Below are 17,348 nucleotides of genomic sequence, written 5' to 3' on the forward strand. Positions count from 1 at the left end.
TAGTTCAATGTTCCATCTCCAGAAAGTACAGAAACAAAGAAAAAGAAAAAGAAGCAATGAAACAAAGATTGTTCCAACAATAAAGTGATAAACTGATGTAGTACAATCATTACAATAATACAATGTTTGAATGAAAAAAGAACCAATATACTGAAATCGATAAACCAGTTTTGTCAGGACCCACCCCGGAATTACCCTCCTAACTCCGAGATGGACCTGCGGGGCCCACTTTTCGGGAAAATTCGACAGAACCTCCCCTAAAAGTGGACAACCCTAAACCTGTTGAAAACACTCCAAGGTATAACAATTTCTATGCTTGAAGCCACCCTGCTTCCAAGCAACAATCAGCAAATTCCAAATATAAACATCGTACTACACAAACATATCCACATACATAAATTACAACTCAGTAAACCGAATCTTTCAGCTTCCTCCAATATTACACAACTCCCATACACTCATAATTATACAAATGTATAAATCCAACATTTTAAGGTAATCAGAGCAATCTATAGAACACACTAGAAATATGATACATAAGGTAGGTTAATAAATAACCTACTGAGGATAGATGGCAAAGGTGGTGCTAGCCTCCACTCCTAAGCCGGTCAGCAACGCTGCGATCTGGGCAATTGAAACCAAAGGGCCCAGGGGGAAAGTACATAAAAACGTTAGCGTGAGTGGACAAAATAAATAGGCATAACGGAAGAACAGTTTATACTTTCCCACAGATTTATATTTATAAAATCTCGATGCATGCAACGTTTATAAAATGTATTTCTTTAAATTCAAAACTCATGAAAAACATACCAGCCCCGCTGGTTAAAAGAAATCGGACTAGCCCCGCTAGTCAAGTAACGATAAAATATGGGGAAGAAATTTCACCATACGAAAGAAGGGAGCCTCCCAGGCTCGGGTCGGAGTGTCCCACACTCTGGAGCATCCCATGCTCTGCTCTTACTCACCCACAAACACATAGTAAGCAGGGAGGAGTACTAATAGGCTAGCTAGCAATAAAATATAGCGACCCAGGTATGGTGGGTAAAAACTAATAAAATCCAATAAATCCTTAAGGCTTCCCCATGTCCCACGAATAAAGAAAACACGGGTACGATTCCCAACCGTACCCGGAAGTTCTCGTAGAATCGTAAAAATTAACAGCGTGTCCCACACGCTAAAGGAATAAGTAGATGGTCAATGAGGCATTCCCAATGCCAAAATCGAAAATCGATAAATAAACATGGAGATTTACTCCAATAAAATTTAATTTGCAAATAAAGTCTCGAATCGACGAATATAAATATAATATAAATAGTATAAATCCGGAAATCACATCGAAAACAATTCGTCGAAAATTAACATCAAATATAAATTCGAATCCGAGCATAACAACTTAATAACCGAAACTCACAACCGGTATAAATCATAATACTTCACAAAAATCATCATTGGAAGCAAATCCACGAGATAAATCGTAATCAAATTCCAAAATCAATTCATATGCTCGGAAAGTAATAGGTTAATTAAATAGAACATACTTTAGTAAATAAATGCATGCATCACTTATTTAAAAACAAAAGTCCACTCACTGTGTACGGCTAAGCCTGCCGTCGATCCGAACCCTCCTCGAGGGAATCCTCTTCACGTCCTGTACAATATAACGTTCGTAAACCCATAATTACTGGATGGAAAACTAAATTACGATAAGTAAAACTAAACCCTAACATTATATTTATTTGCCCAAAACCTCCCAATCTTCTTCACTAATGTTATTCCCTTAATGCATGGGCTTTAGGGCCGAATCGAGGAAATCCGATGAATGGATTCCTCGTAATTCAATTCACAATTTCATCATTGATCAACATCAAAATCCATATTCATTCCAACTCCAATTCTATCCCAAAGCTGCAATTATGAAACTAAATGTATATTTGGTTATTTAGCTCAACAACAACAGTTAAAGACTGGCCAAACACCGTCTCACGCGCCACCAACAGTGGCGGCGCTTGGCACCCACGCGCCGGTACCAACCTCCACCACCGGCTACCAAATTTCATGTACAGCAACAATTCAACACACTGATTAAACTTTTCAACTACAACATCCCCAAATTATACCTGGAAACAGTCGAATTCGGCCGGCGAAAAAAACCCAGAATTTCAAGAACCCTAGGTTTTCAATTCTGCCTCTACACTTCAAATCGTGGTTCGAGGCTAGGGGCAAAATGATCTCCATGGAAAACCCAAGCTTCGACGGCAAGATGGTGACCGGAGGTGGCCGGAATCGCCGGAAATTGGCAAAAACCACAAGTTGCTACAGTAACCTTCCCAGCTCAAATCGAGCTCCTCCGGCCAAAATTTCTGCAAAACACCACCACAGATGCGTTGAGGGGGAGGAGACGAGCTTGGGGATAGCCGGATTGCGTCCTGGGTCGGCCGGAGGGGGAAGAAATCGAAGGGGAAAGGATCGAGCCGAAAGGGAGGAAGGGTCGGGGAAGGAGAAGAGAGAGTTACCGAGCTAGCTAGGTAGAATTTCCGAAAATGGAAATCTACCAACAGTAACTTCCATATTTAAATTAATTACCATGAACAGTAACTCTTACATTTTCGGCCATAACTCTCACATACTAAGTCCAATTTTTACGCACCACATATGCACGCGCTCGGTTTAAAGTCCTCTACAACTTTCATGAAGAACGTTTCCTCAAATTTTGACCCGAACAAAAAGTCAACTTTTAGGGCCACTAAAATAACACTAAAAAGTAAAAATTGAAAGTATTCGACAATTACCGTCCAAATAGTGAGTAAATCGTTAATTCTAGGTTCGGGACGTAACAAGTTTACTTCACATTCCAACTTCCAAATTGCATTCATTCTTTGATCCACACTTCCACAGTCCATACTTCATAGAGAGAGATGCTTTAAAACTGAATTCCTGCATTAATAGTACAATTGAACATGAGACCAAAACATGGAAGCAAAACTAAAGCAAAACAGTCCCAAAATATGGACCAAAACATAACCAACACATTCACAAAACCTGGAACCAAAACAGAAGCAAAATAGTCGCAAAGTCTGGAACCAAAACAGAAGCAAAAACACAATGCAAAAGCAAACTGCAAATTGCAAAGTCATACATCAATGAACTCAAATGACACAAACTGATACAAAAACACAATGAACTGAAATGATACAAACTGATATGTATTATGTATCACTCTTTTACACATCAATACACAACACAATGAACAAAGCATAAACTGAAAACACAACACAAAGTCACAAACTGCATTCTATACTTACTGATTTTCACAAAATGATACATAGTTACATACTGAAATGAAAACAAAAACAAAGTTGCTCACCTTAGGCAGTCACTTTGATGCTTCTTGAACTTCTTTTGGTTGACTTAGCTGCATCAGAAGTTGTGGATGTCCTACTGACCTTACTACCCTTTGAAGGTATCGATGATGTAGTTGCCTCCTTCTCCTTCCTTTCCCTTTCTTCTTTATCTTGTTCTGCATAACAAATAATTGAAACACATGGATTTGATCAGAAACTGCAACATCGGTAACAGAAAAAGTCAAACACAAACAATGAGGGAATCACACCTTTTTCCACTTCTTCAAACCATTCCATTTCCTCCGGAGTAGGAACATAAGCCAAACCTGTAATGGAATCTGATTTTAGCCAGTTTTGAAGGCAAATTAATGCCTCAACTGATCTAGGAGTTAAAGAACTCCTGTGAGGATCTATAACCCTCTTTCCGGTACTGAAAGTAGATTCACTTGCCACTGTCGACACTTGGATGGCAAGAACATCTTTGGCTACAGCTTGGAGGTTGGGATATTTAGGGCCATTAAGCTTCCACCAGGTTAAAATCTTGAACTCAACTCCTTTGGGAGGCTTCTCGATAGGATCGAGAAGGTACCTATCAACCTCATTGTTCACCACAACTGCATCACCATCTTCAAGCTCTCTATCCCATTCCTCAAGCATATCTGCCATCTTGCCGGTAACTCTAGTTGAATTGTATTTGCTACTGCCAGCAGTTTGAGTCACGTCTGATGATTTGGTTCTTTGTGAACTCTGTGAAGGCAGCGAAGCGGCATACAAATCAGTCAAGTTGATCACCAAATCTTTCAAGTCAGCACTCTTCTTCTTAATCACTAAATCATCCATGTTCAACATCTTCTTGCACACATTTTCAAAGTATCTAATCTTATACCTTGGATCCAGAACCAAGGCAACCAACAAGAGTTGGTTAATGTCCTCAAGCGAACCAAAGTATTTTTGGTACTTGGCCCTCATCTTTTGTGCCATTTGAAACAGGATTTTTTGTGTAACATCATGGCTGTCCACAGGTTGACAAAACAAATCTTCAATCTCGGCATGGATTGAAACAATATCATGGAAAGCTTTTGGTGAGGTAGGGTGTTTTGTGGCACTAACACTCAATGTTACATTATAAAACACTTTCAAGAACTTCACAAACACCACTGCCTTTGCCCAATCTGCTGCATTAGGCGGTCCAACCCTCTTCCTAGAAGCCCTACTCCTAATTGCAGACAAATCAACACTAAAATCATCCGGCGCATCACCATCTTCCTCATCAGCCTCTTCATCTTCATCAAAATAAGACGTGTACTTGGTGTCCTCATCATCTTGCAGCCTATCAAATGCCTTTCTAAGCTGTAAAGCTGTATCCAACATAATGTAGGTGGAATTCCACCTTGTTGGAACATCCAACACACAAATCCTCTTACAATCATCCACCTCTTTTTCAATACAAGACTTGAATGCATCTAACCTTGATGAGCTTGATCTAACATAACGAACTGCATTTCTTATACTAGACACAGATTTATCCATTAAATGCAGGGCAGACCTTACAATGAGGTTGACTATATGTGCTAAACACCGGACATGCAGATATTTCCCACCAAAAATCGCACTCTTTTCCCAATTGTTCATTTTTTTCCTAATGTAATCTATGGCATGCTTATTTGCAGAAGCATTATCCACAGAAATAGTCAAGACTCTATCAACAGACCAAGCCCTCAAACATGACTCTAAAATTTTTCCGATTGTAACTCCTTGATGATTTGGAATTACACAGAAATTGAGAACTCTCTTGTGCAATTGCCACCCATTATCTATGAAATGGGCAGTTAAGACCATATAGTTGATGTTTTGAAGGGATGTCCAAGTATCGGTTGTCAAGCACACACAATGACAACTTAATTCCCTTCTAAGCTCTTCCTTCTTCGACTCATACATTTTCAAAAAAAATTTCACAATAACCTTCCTACAAGGAATATTCCATTTCGGAATAGCCACCTTACAGAAATACCTAAATCCTGGTCTTTCTATGGAACTAAAGGGCATTTCATCCATCACTATCATAATTGTTGCAGCTTGAATGCAAGCTTCTTGAGTCCACTGCCTAGCTACCAAACTTTCATCCAAATCATTAGTAACAAGCTGAGTTTGACCCCCTGCCAATTCATTCCTACCCGGATATTCCTTGCAAAATTTGTTCTATGTGTTTAATCAAAGAACTAGTTCCATTACTAGTCGAATTACAAGCTAGGTGAGTAGGACAATACTTACATTGTGCTCTTGTGGTGTGCCCAACTTCCTGCTCAGTTCCATCAACCATCTCCATAATGGGGTGATCCTCCTTCGTGAAATGTCTCCAAATCCAGCTTCTCTCCTTAGACTTCTTCAGTTTCTCAACTTTCTCTGTCCTCTTTCTTGTTGCAGCACCTTTCTTTGCAGCACCTTTCTTCGTGGTGCTATGATGATGCGATAGAGCTTCTTCATTTTCTTCTCCTTGTTGTGTTGCAGGTACAATCTCATTTCCACCACTATGAGTACTTGAATTTGAAGAAATCGAATTCGAAGCCATATGAAGATGAAGTGACCGATGACAGCCTGGAATTAAACGAATCGAGTTAAACAGACGCGTATATACTAATATACCTAGAAAAGGGACGGGATTGAAAGTTTTCGCATCAACCAAAACCGAAAAATTGAGAGAGAAATTAACTTGAACGAAAAATCAAACTGCCTTACAGTGTTGGTTGGGTTCTTGCACCGAAAGCTTCACCAGCAGAGGAAGAAGGCGGCAAACAGAAACAGAGAGCTCGAGGGAGGCCTTGTTGTTTCGAAGTGGGGGGAGAGGGAAAATGGGATGATAGGCTTGACTACTCAAGACGGGGAAAGAGGATTTCGATTTGGGACTTGGGATTTATGATTTCGAAGCACAGAGCCACATATCACAGATGAAATGGGATGATTTGAGTTTTGCGTTTTTGACTTCGAAACCTAGGTCTGGAATTGGGGATGAACTAAGGACGACCGAGAGAGGAATTGAGGATCTGAGGTTTGACTGTTTGAGGTCGTGTTTGATCGATCGAACATCGAACTCATCGAAGTCGTGGGAAAGCTAGGTCTGGAATTGGGGATGAACTAAGGAGGACCGAGAGAGGAAGTGAGGATCTGAGGTTTGACTGTTTGAGGTCGTGTTTGATCGATCGAACATCGAACTCATCGAGGTCTTGGGAAAGCTAGGTCTGGAATTGGGGATGAACTAAGGAGGACCGAGAGAGGAAGTGAGGATCTGAGGTTTGACTGTTTGAGGTCGTGTTTGATCGATCGAATATCGAACTCATCGAAGTCTTAGGAAAGCTAGGTCTGGAATTGGGGATGAACTAAGGAGGACTGAGAGAGGAAGGAGGATCTGAGGTTTGACTGTTTGAGATCGTGTTTGATCGATCGAACTTCGAACTCATCGAAGTCTTGGAACATTAGGTCGAGTTACAAATGAAACAGGCCTGGGCTTGAATTAGTTGAATTATGGGCTTTTCTTTGTGGTAGGCCTGCATATCTCAGTTCCTGCGGTTCTTATATGTTCACAAATAATAGAACCGGAACCGAACTGAATAAATGCAAAACGGTTCGGCTCTTGAAAAATGACTTGTTAATAATACTAAAACCCGAACCGAACCGCCGGTTCTGGTCCGGTTCCACCGGTTCTCGGTGCCAAAGTCCCAGGCCTAGTGCCACATCAATTTTTAATATACACTAAATAAATATCTAATCTCACAAACATCAATGGCTCGTAATAAAAGGCTAATAAAGTCTAGATATATAGTACATAACTTCTATGTCGGCTTGCATATTTAACATGACTTTTTGCTGCTACATCATGCTAATGGGGTTGTGCCCGTTTGCCCAAAAGCACTTGGTATTTTGCCCAATCAATCCATCAACCTTGTAATTTGTCCATTTACACAAAATTTAGGGGAAAAGACTCATAAGGGTAGTCATTTCTAAAGTAGTGCCTAGTATATCCTATGCTGACTTTTGAATCTAAAATTCACTTTTTCTTAGAAAAACCTGTTCAAACTTCTGAGAAAAACAAAATTAGCCTTCAACATGGCCAAGTTTTTCACCTAACGGCTCCCTGCCTAACGGTTACTTAAACAGGCGGAATCACTGCTCCTTGTTTCTATCCTAAGCTGAGGCAAATCTTTCTTAGAAACTGAAAATCTGGACTTAAAAGGAAGTACAAGAATAAGGCTAAACATAGAAATAAACAAGATAAATTAAAAAATTAAAGTACTTGACGAAGTGGATGAGCAATCTGAAATTAGTTATTTAAACATAATTACAAACTAAGAATTCAGAGCCTCATTCTCAGGTTAGCTATCCATGAGAATGATTACAGATACTTACTTGTAATAAAAGCACACTGCTACTATGACATTCTTACTTCTTGAGAGAAGACTCTTCTGCTCAAGTTTCTTATCTAGAATGTCTAATGGTAGAATTTTCTGATCTTTTTTCGAATGCCTTACAAATGAAACACCAAGCTCCTTATATAGGGAGCGGAACTCAAACTAGAATTCAAAACATAAAAATGTACAGAACAACTCCTTGATTTTCTGCTTTCCTGAGTGCTCCTGCTGGTGGAGGTCGGATAAGAAAAAATCAGATTCCTTTAGGTGAAATGTTTTTCACCTTTCTTTTTGAAAAGCAAAAGCAGCTTTTGGGAAGAGTCCAAAAGTACTTTAGGTGCTTTCAACACCTGCTGCTTCACATGTTCTCGTCTGTTTCTGAATTGTGACCAAGGACAAACGAGTTGTTATCTGCCTGGGCCATACGAGCAGTTGTTGTATTGTCTTCGACATCTGTATCAACATACATCTTGTAGTGGTTGTCTGTTTCAAGCCTTTCAACCCACTGTAAGCATGCCAGTGTCGAATCTATCTCCTTCCTTGTGAGAGATAGGAAAAGGTCACTGCTGACAACATCAGGATGATCGTAAGCAGTGATAATTGTTTTTTCTCCTGCTGCCAGGAAGGTATTCTTTGTATCTTCAGAGATGATCTTCTTGATGTATTCAAGGGACATGGCCTTCATCCATGGAATGCTTGAATTTGGCTGGCCATTGTATCCAACACAGGCAGGCTGAATATATCTTCTTTGAATAATTCTCACATAATGATAAGGAGAAATATATTCAACTTCACCGTTGGTTTTCTGAATCCATTCTGGTGGGGTAGATCTAAATTTCAGTCTTAGGGTACAGTCATTTTTTCTGATATTTTTGACTGTGTTGACGATGATGGGGGGCAGGCCTTTGAGATCATCATTCGTTTTGCTCCAAAGATTATGAACAAAACTGTTTTCAACAAGCCAAAGCTTGTGTTCTTGAGGATGTTCACTCTGAACATTGACCAGGTACCTTCCAACATAGGGTCCTGCAATAATGAAGAGGGTTGGAGGAATACATGCCTCAGAATTATGACTTCCTATCAGACTGTGGAATTCATGCCAATCTGATTCTGTTAGTGCTATGATAGGGACTCTAGCACTTTCTGGATCTTCGAGGAAGTGAATTTTTTCTTTTCTAACAGCACTCTGCTGTGTATGAAATTCTTCAAACTGTGGTCTAGCATTTTCATAGAGTTCTTCAGCTAATGCAAAGAGAGCTGGGAACATCAGACCACTGCTACTTTCTGGAAAGGAAAATAGGAGATTATCCAGGATTGCTTTCTGGTGGTAAGCTAACCTCCTGTCAGTTCTGAACACAGGAGCGTCAAATGTTTGAAGTTCATAATTAAAAACATTTATTACTCCAGTTGGAGTAGGTTTGCTTTTTGGCAAAGCAACAGCTGTCAATGGTCTTGATGAGCCTTTACCATCTGCCGTTTGAGATGGGCTAGCCAATCCTTTACCCTGGGATTGATCAGTTGGGGCTAGTCCTTTTGGACCTAGCAGAAACCTTTTGAGGATTTTTTCTTTAGGATCCTCTACAGCTTCATGTTCTTTCCCAGTTCTTCTGTTTCTGGGATTGCGACCTTCGTCGTCATCTTTTCGGCTGTACATTGCCATTTCCCTGGTCAAGGCGTCTGGAAGATAGTTCTTGTTTCCTGCAATTAATTCAACAACATAATCATATTGGTTAAGAAATAATTGTCAGTTTGCTAATCTTCCTCTATCAGCTAGGGCTGGGCGTCCGGACCCGAAAGACCGAGGACTCGACCCGAACCGAGGAAAAAAGCCCGATTCGGTTCGGTTTTAGAATAGAAATTTTCGGTTCGGTTCCGTCTCGGGTTCCATATTCATGTAATCGGTTCGGTCTCGGGTTCCATATTTTCAGGGCCCGAAAGCCCGAACCGACCCGAAAGTTTTCCTTACATAAGTTTTCCTTTCTCTTTTCTTTGCAGGATGACTTGTAAAACGTTCCAATGTACAACCTAGAAAGGTTCCCTTATAGTTTCCATTAGGATAGTTATATTCTTGTGATACTTTACAATTTATATATTACAACACAGTGACACACCTTATATTAGGTTGCCAAAAAGAGACCCATCCAGGGGCCCCGTGGCTGCTGGTGACCTTTGATTTTGTAGCTAAATGAAATCTTTATCTTGATCACATGTAACATATACAATGATGTGGTGTTGGGCATTAGAAAAGGAAAAAAAATTGTTTCGTTTTTGTTTTTCGGTGGAAAACTGAAAATAAATGTTTGGGCCCAAAAAAGACCGAAAAAGCCCGAAAACCGAACCGGCCCGAATGGGTTCGGTTTCTGTCGGTTTTCAGTTTACAAAAAGACCGAACCGGCCCGAACCGACATTTTCGGGTTCGGTCTCGGTCTCACTAATTTTCGGGCCCGGCCCGACCCGAGCCCAGCCCTACTATCAGCAGCTTTATCAAGTTTAAAATTTTTGAAATTTTTTACTATAGCACAATTGGTGCGGACAGTAAAAGGTTTTCCAAGAAAAGCTGGAGAATTTAAAATTGTTTTCTTGACAGCCAAAATTTCTTTTTCCCCTGTGGGATAATTTAGTTCTGCAGGGCTGAACTTGCCACTACAAAATTTGCAGATCTTTTCAGTGTTAGTTCTAGGCATTTTTGCCAGGACAATACCAGACCAGTAATTATCACTCGCATCTGTCTAGAGGATAATTTCATCATCTTTTGTGAAGTTCCATGTTCTTTTGGAACTGGTTTTAGGAGATAACATTGCTGTTAGTCTTGAGACATTGGGAATGAAATCTCTCCCATAGTTTATGACTCCTAAGAATCTCTCTAGACTCTTAGCATCAAGAATTCTATCTGGGAACTTCCAGATCTTCTCAAGGATATGAGGTTGGAGTTTTAGTACTCCATTCTTGATGTTTATTCCTAGGAAATCAACTTCATCGAGGATAAAGAAGATTTTCTTTTCTCCTAGGATAATTCCATGCTGAACTATCAACTTTACAACCTCATAGAGGTGTTTCATGTGTTCTTCTCTGTTTTTAGAGAAGACAAGGATGTCATCACTATAGACGACGCGGAATTCAGCCACTTGTTTGAAGATGTTATCCATTTTTCTCTGGAAGATTGAAGGGGCTTGCTTTGGGCCAAAAGGCATTACAAACCATTCGTAATGACCTTGTGGTGTTCCAAATGCAGTGAGAGGAACACTCTCAGGATGCATCTTGACTTGCCAAAAACTCGACTTTGCATCAAATTTTGAAAAGACTTTAGCTCCTCTGAGCTGGTTGATCAGTACTTGTACTTGAGCAATTTGATAACTGTCTTTGACAGTCTTTTTGTTGACATCTCTGTAGTCAATCACCATTCTAGCTTTTCCTCTGAGGTTTTCTGCATGATTTCTCACGTAGAAGGCTGGAGCATGATGAGGGCTAGTGGAAGGTTGAATTAATTTCTTGTTTAGGAGATCTTCAATATCTTTTCTGAATTCACTTTAGTCTTCCTCTTTGTACTGAGGAATGGTTTTGACATGACAGATAGCATTCATATCATGTAATCGTAATTCACAGACCACTGGGTCTTTTTCCCAAAATTTTTGGGGATCTACATCGATATTAATTATGTTTGAGTAGTTTCTTGATTTTATCAAGAGTAGGAATTTTCTGAGACTCAAGCTTACTCTGGAAGTGCTTGAGGTTATGCTCATGGATGAAACTAGCTTCTTCATCTTTACTAGTTTCTTCTTCTTCTTCATAAGATTCTTCAACAAGTAATTCTTCTTGTTGTTTGATTTGGAGTATGGGCTCGAGTTTGGGCTTGTAGGGGGTAAAATCACCACTATTCTGTTGCGATCTCTGATATTGTGTAGTAAAGTTAGGACCGACTACACTTTTGGCTTGAGTAAGCCTGTCTGCCCAGAACACCCGTTCTCCTTTTCTGAAGCCTATTGCTTCTTCATCCTGGATGAATCTCTGTTGGAGAATAAAATCATTTCCTAACAAGAAATCTGATCCTTGGCTTTCAGATTGCCAAACATTGTGGATGATAAATGTTCCTCCTCCAATGGAGATATGAACATTTTTTGCTACTTTATTCATGGTGAGGTGACTTCCGTCTAACGTGACACCAGTAGCCGTTTTTTTCTTATCTTCTTTCCAGAGTTGTTCTGGAATTGCAAATCTCTTTGCAACAGTAAATCTTGATCCATTATCTACAAATGCATGAAGATGATATTTCTTGTGGTCAGGGAATTTTAATACAATCTCTATGTAGTTGTTGTACCTACTAGTAGAGACGATTTTCGACTATTGAAGCTCATTTTCTTGAGCCTGTTCCAGTGGAATGAATGGTTTACATTCTTCTGGAACAATTTCTGGTGGTTCAACCAGTTCAATATTTTCATCGATTTTTTCTTCCTTTATTTTTGAGGAAGATGGTTCCATAATTTCTTGGAACAAAGTTTCTACTTCTTTCTCTTTTTGCTCAGAGAAATATTCTTCATATTCTTGTTCAACCAACTGGCTGAAAAGGCCATGCTTAGTTTTTCTTCTTGCTTCAGCTATGAAGCATTCTTTGTGATAAGTCTTTTTTGACTCTTCACAAAACATAGGGAGACCATCCTTTTCGTGACATAGGTAGTAGTCACACACGAATGTACCAGGGTTCACCTGATAAGAAGACATTAATGATTCTATCTTACTTTCTTTCCAATTTTTGACTTTCAGAACATTCATCTGTCTTGATTCGAAGTACTCTACTTCAGAATCTGTTTCAGAACCAGATGATTCTTCTTCTTCTGACCAGGCAGAATAAACTGACCTGTCATCTTCTTCATCATCAGAATAGGCTATTTCGTAGCCCTTCATATTAGCTGTTTCTACTATAGGCTCGTATTCTTCAAATAGAGCTTTAGTAGATCTTTTACCCTTTTCCGGGCATTCATTGGCATAGTGCCCTTCAGCTTTACATAACCAACATCTGCAAGCTTTTTTGCTTGGTTGTTGTTTATGCTGATGATTATTCTTCTTTTTCTTGAAGAATTTCTTTTTAGGATCTTCATCCTGTTGTTTCTTGAAGTTGGAACTCTTCTTGAATTTCCAATATCTTTTCTTATTACCTTTTCTAAATCCTTTTAGGTAATATTTTTCTTTTCATTTTCTGTGGAACTTGGATTCATGACATCCCCAGTTGGTTGGCATATCCAGTATTCCGTAACAGAAATTTTCAACTCCTTTGAGTTGTTTCTTAGCCATCTTAATTTGCTCTAAGATTGGCTTTGCATTGTTCTTTCAATAATTGCCTGATTCTGTCGGCAATTCCTCCAACTGAAAATCTTTCAATTGGTTTTTCAGCTATGCTTTCTCTCACAGCTGTTCTCCATGGTTCAGGGAGTTTCCTGTGCAACAGGTTGACTAGATCAATATTTTCTAGTTCACCGATCGTACAGTAATATTCTTGAAATTCATTCAAGTATTCTTCAAAATATCTCATGTCACAAATTTTGAGAGCATAGATATTTGATTTGGCTGTTTCTTTAGCCTTTTCACTCAGATTTGAGAGATCTCCACAGAACTGATCATACAGGGGTACTACAAAATCATACGGAGATTTCGAAGTTTTGATTTCTTCCAACCATTCTTTTCCTCTGGCCGTCTCTTTGAAAGAGAAGTAATACTTTTTTGCTACTCCTGTGAGAGTAGTTTCAAAGTACATTTGAAGATCAGGAGCTTCGAATTTTCCAAGGGTAAGAGCAGAGGCCATCATCAGGCTGTCTACCCATTGGTCAAGAGTTTTTCTCTTGTCTAGAGCTTTGTCTAGATCTAGCCAGATACCATAATTGGAAATTGGTACTCTGGGTATCTTGTCCTCTGGGACAAATCTTTGAGAATTTCTTTCTCCATTTCTTCCCGTAGGGGCTTTCTGTATAGGGAGTTTCAGTTTTCCCTTTTCTCTAATGATGAAAGTTTTGGAGCTTTCTCCTTCTTCCATTTCAATATCTTGGTATGGTAGGAGTTTTCTCTCCTTTCCTGGTTTGAACTTTTTCATTTCTTCGATTAGTTTTTCTAATCGTTCAGGATTTTCGCAGGACTCTGCTTCATCGTAGAGATCATAGAGCTTTTGTGCTCTAAGCATATTTACTGGTCTGTTCAGATCAGCTTCTAATTCTTCTTCTGTTATAGGCTTTATTGGTTCTTCAGAGTATTTAGTACCACTACCACTAGCTTCTCTAGTGCTGTAGCTTCTTCTGAGAAGATTTTTGTTTATCCTGATGTTCTCAAGATAGACATCACTTTTTCTGTGATTGTCAAAATTTAGACTAATTTCTCCAGTCTTTCTATTTTCATATGTTTTTGCTTTCGCACTCTCTGCTGGTAGCTTCGGACCAGATAATTTCCATTCAATAGGAAAAGTTACTTCATTCCAAGTAACCTTGTGAATCTGTTGTGAATGGTTCTTCTGACTGGTGAGGAAACCAGTAGTAAGACCTGAGATATTGGATATCCTCGTCTTAGGTTCTACTGTGGTACTCATCAGTTTATAGTATATTCTGTATACTATTGCGAGTTCTTGCATATCTTTTTCATAGATATGCCGTTGGTCTTGACTCTCAGTCGTAGACAGTGAGCTGCATTTTTCAAGCTGGTTGAGAAGTTTGGGAAGCAGTTGAAATAAGCCACTTGATTGCATAAAGATGCTTCAAGGGTTCCCAACAGACTAGCTTGAAAATCTGTTAGTCTATTGTCTTGTAAGACACGCACATAGAACTGAACAGTTTATGCCTTCTCGGGCAAGAAGTTTTATGCCAACTTGGACTGCTCCAATGTGCATAAATTGATAATTTTTTGTTCTTACTCTGGCAACTTCTTCAGGAGTGATCATCAAGAGATCTGTTTCTCCTGTTGTAGAGGGGGTGGTAAATTCTAATAATTTGAAGTGATGGCTATCCAGCAAATCAAATTTTCCCCTTTTGTACATTTGTTTAAAATCTAGCTTTGGAATTGAGGCGTTTTTTACCTCTTGTTCGATTTCGTTGAATTCGAATTCTTCAGCATTTAGGAGTTGTACTCCTTTCTTTTTTCCGAAGATGCTCATCATTTTGACATCTCGGTTTTCTTTCGGATTTTCATACCGAATACTAGTATAACTAGTTGATGGTTCCAGAAAAAACATATTTGGAACAGGATTCTTTTTTGGTCTTTCTAATGGTTTGAATCCATTAGCTTTCTTTGTTTTTACTGTAGGCACTTTCTTGTCCTTTAGTATATTTTTCATAGAATCTAGCGTTTTTTGTTGTTCATTTGATTTTTCTACTAACACTTGTTAGCTTTTCTTCTTCCGTTTTTGGAAGTTCCTTGATATAATCCAGTTTGTTTTCCAATTTTTCTAATTGGTGGATTATAGCAGGTAGTTTTTCTAGATGATCTTGACATCTAGATAATTCTTTCTGCAGGTTCTGATATTTCTCATCAGAAGATTTCAGTAGAGAATTTAACTTCTCTAATATTAAATCAGACATTGTCTCCATTGGGGATTCCCCTGCTGAGCTCTTTACAAGCTCTGATACCAATTATTTGCGGATCTAACCAATGCTCATATAATCAAGAGGTTTTTGTTCCTCTTTTAGAGTATACAACAGATTTTCAATATTATGTTCTACTTTATAGATTCTTGTTTGAATTCTATAGATGATGTCCCAGTAATTGGGAGTTTCTCTTTTAAGACCTTCTCTATAGTCTTTCAAATTTCTCAATCTTTCTCTTTCTTTTCTCAGTTCTCTGCTAGTATTGTTACAGATAGCATTTAACTCAAGTCTGTCAACGATCGATATTATGAATAGTAAAATTTAACTGTTTACCTTTGAATATCGAGGATGAAATTTAGCTGTAATTACTATTTAAACAAATAATCTCAAAATTGGGCCCACCACATTCTGTCAAAAATAAAGAAAACTTACTGTTCACTGTAGTAATAGTAAAACGGAAATGATAAAAAGAAAAGATTGTGAAAGAGAAAGGGTAGGTAATGGAATAAAGATTAAGTGAAAGGAATAGTTGGGAGAAAAAGGAAAAACTTTTGGGTGAGTGGGGATAAATATAAGTTAGTTGGGTGTATGAGATGTATTTTGGTATTTTATGGGTAAGTGGTCATTATCCCCATGCTTTTATAGCTAATGAGGAGTCCTATGCTTTTATGTCAGTTAAACATGGCTTCTATTTACATGTGTTTTTTTTTTTAATTCTATTCTTACATTTTTTTTTTTGTCTCCTCTGTTTCTTTCTATTCAGCAACTGCCGATAAACATTATCTATAACTGTATAAGATATGGAGATATGGAGCCTTAGGATCATTGAAATATAAAAGCCATACAACATTAGAAATAGGATAAGAGGATATCCTTCTTAGCTGTGTGATTTTGAATATTTACTTCTTTAATGTGTTCAGCTATTCCATCTAGGCCTCATCATTTAGCCCTTCGGCCCTAAACCCGCCCTAAGCCCGCCCTACCCGTAGGGCTGAAGCTTGACCCGGCCCTACCCTTTCTCAAATAGGGTAGGGTAAGGGTCATGCAAATGAAACCCGGCCCTACCCTACGGCCCGGCCCAATTGAGCCCGTAAGGGCCAAGCCCGGCCCGGCCCTAAAAGCCCTACCCGGCCCAACCCTAAAATTTATATATTATTTTTATTATTTTCTATTACATAGGCTTTGTTTTCTTTAATTTTTATTTTCTTTGTTACACAACAATTAATATTGGGAGATTTAGAGAAATAGTTAATTGAATATAATTACCTTAACTAAATTAATACATGTTATAAGCTAATTTCTATATATATATATGTGTGTGTGTGTGTGTGTGTGTGTGTCTTGTATTAAATATGATTAACAAAAAACAACAAGTCTTGTATTACCTATATAATCATTTAGCCACATTTTGAGGAAAAAAAAAATATATATATATTTTTTTTTGTTAAACAAAATAAGGCCCTTTTTGGCCCATTTCAGCCCTATTTGGCCCTATTCGGAAGGTCGGCCCGACCCGGCCCTAGCGGATCGGGCTTTTCGGGCGGGTAAGGGTTAGCATATTTAAGCCCCGGCCCGACCCTACCCGGTCCTAAATTTTGTTGACTTTGACTAGGCCCCGCCCGGCCCGACCCTAAGCCCTAAAATTTAGGGTAGGGCCGGCCCTAGCCCGGCCCATGATGACCCCTAATTCCATCATCACTAACATTAGACTGCTGTTGATCAGTAATATAAAACAAAAAATAGAGCATTCAAGGTAGGAAACTCAGTGACAAAAGACATTGCATGCTATTTTCTGTATTCTTTCTTATTTACCAAGAAACCAAACAATGCTATATGTTAAACTATGAATTTACCTAAGTAGAGGAAACAAATCTGAAAATTAAGTAACCGAATAGAAAACAGTCATGCTTTCAGTGTATCGGATTCGAAGCCATAAATTTGACCATTTACTATCACGTTGTTTCATAAAGAGAAACATATGGTTTTGAAGTTAAATTCAGACTATAATAACATCAATGGCATCACTGGAAGTTACAAAATATACTTTA

The sequence above is a fragment of the Rosa rugosa genome, chromosome 5 (genome assembly GCF_958449725.1).
Source record: "Rosa rugosa chromosome 5, drRosRugo1.1, whole genome shotgun sequence".
In the NCBI taxonomy this organism is placed as follows: domain Eukaryota; kingdom Viridiplantae; phylum Streptophyta; class Magnoliopsida; order Rosales; family Rosaceae; genus Rosa; species Rosa rugosa.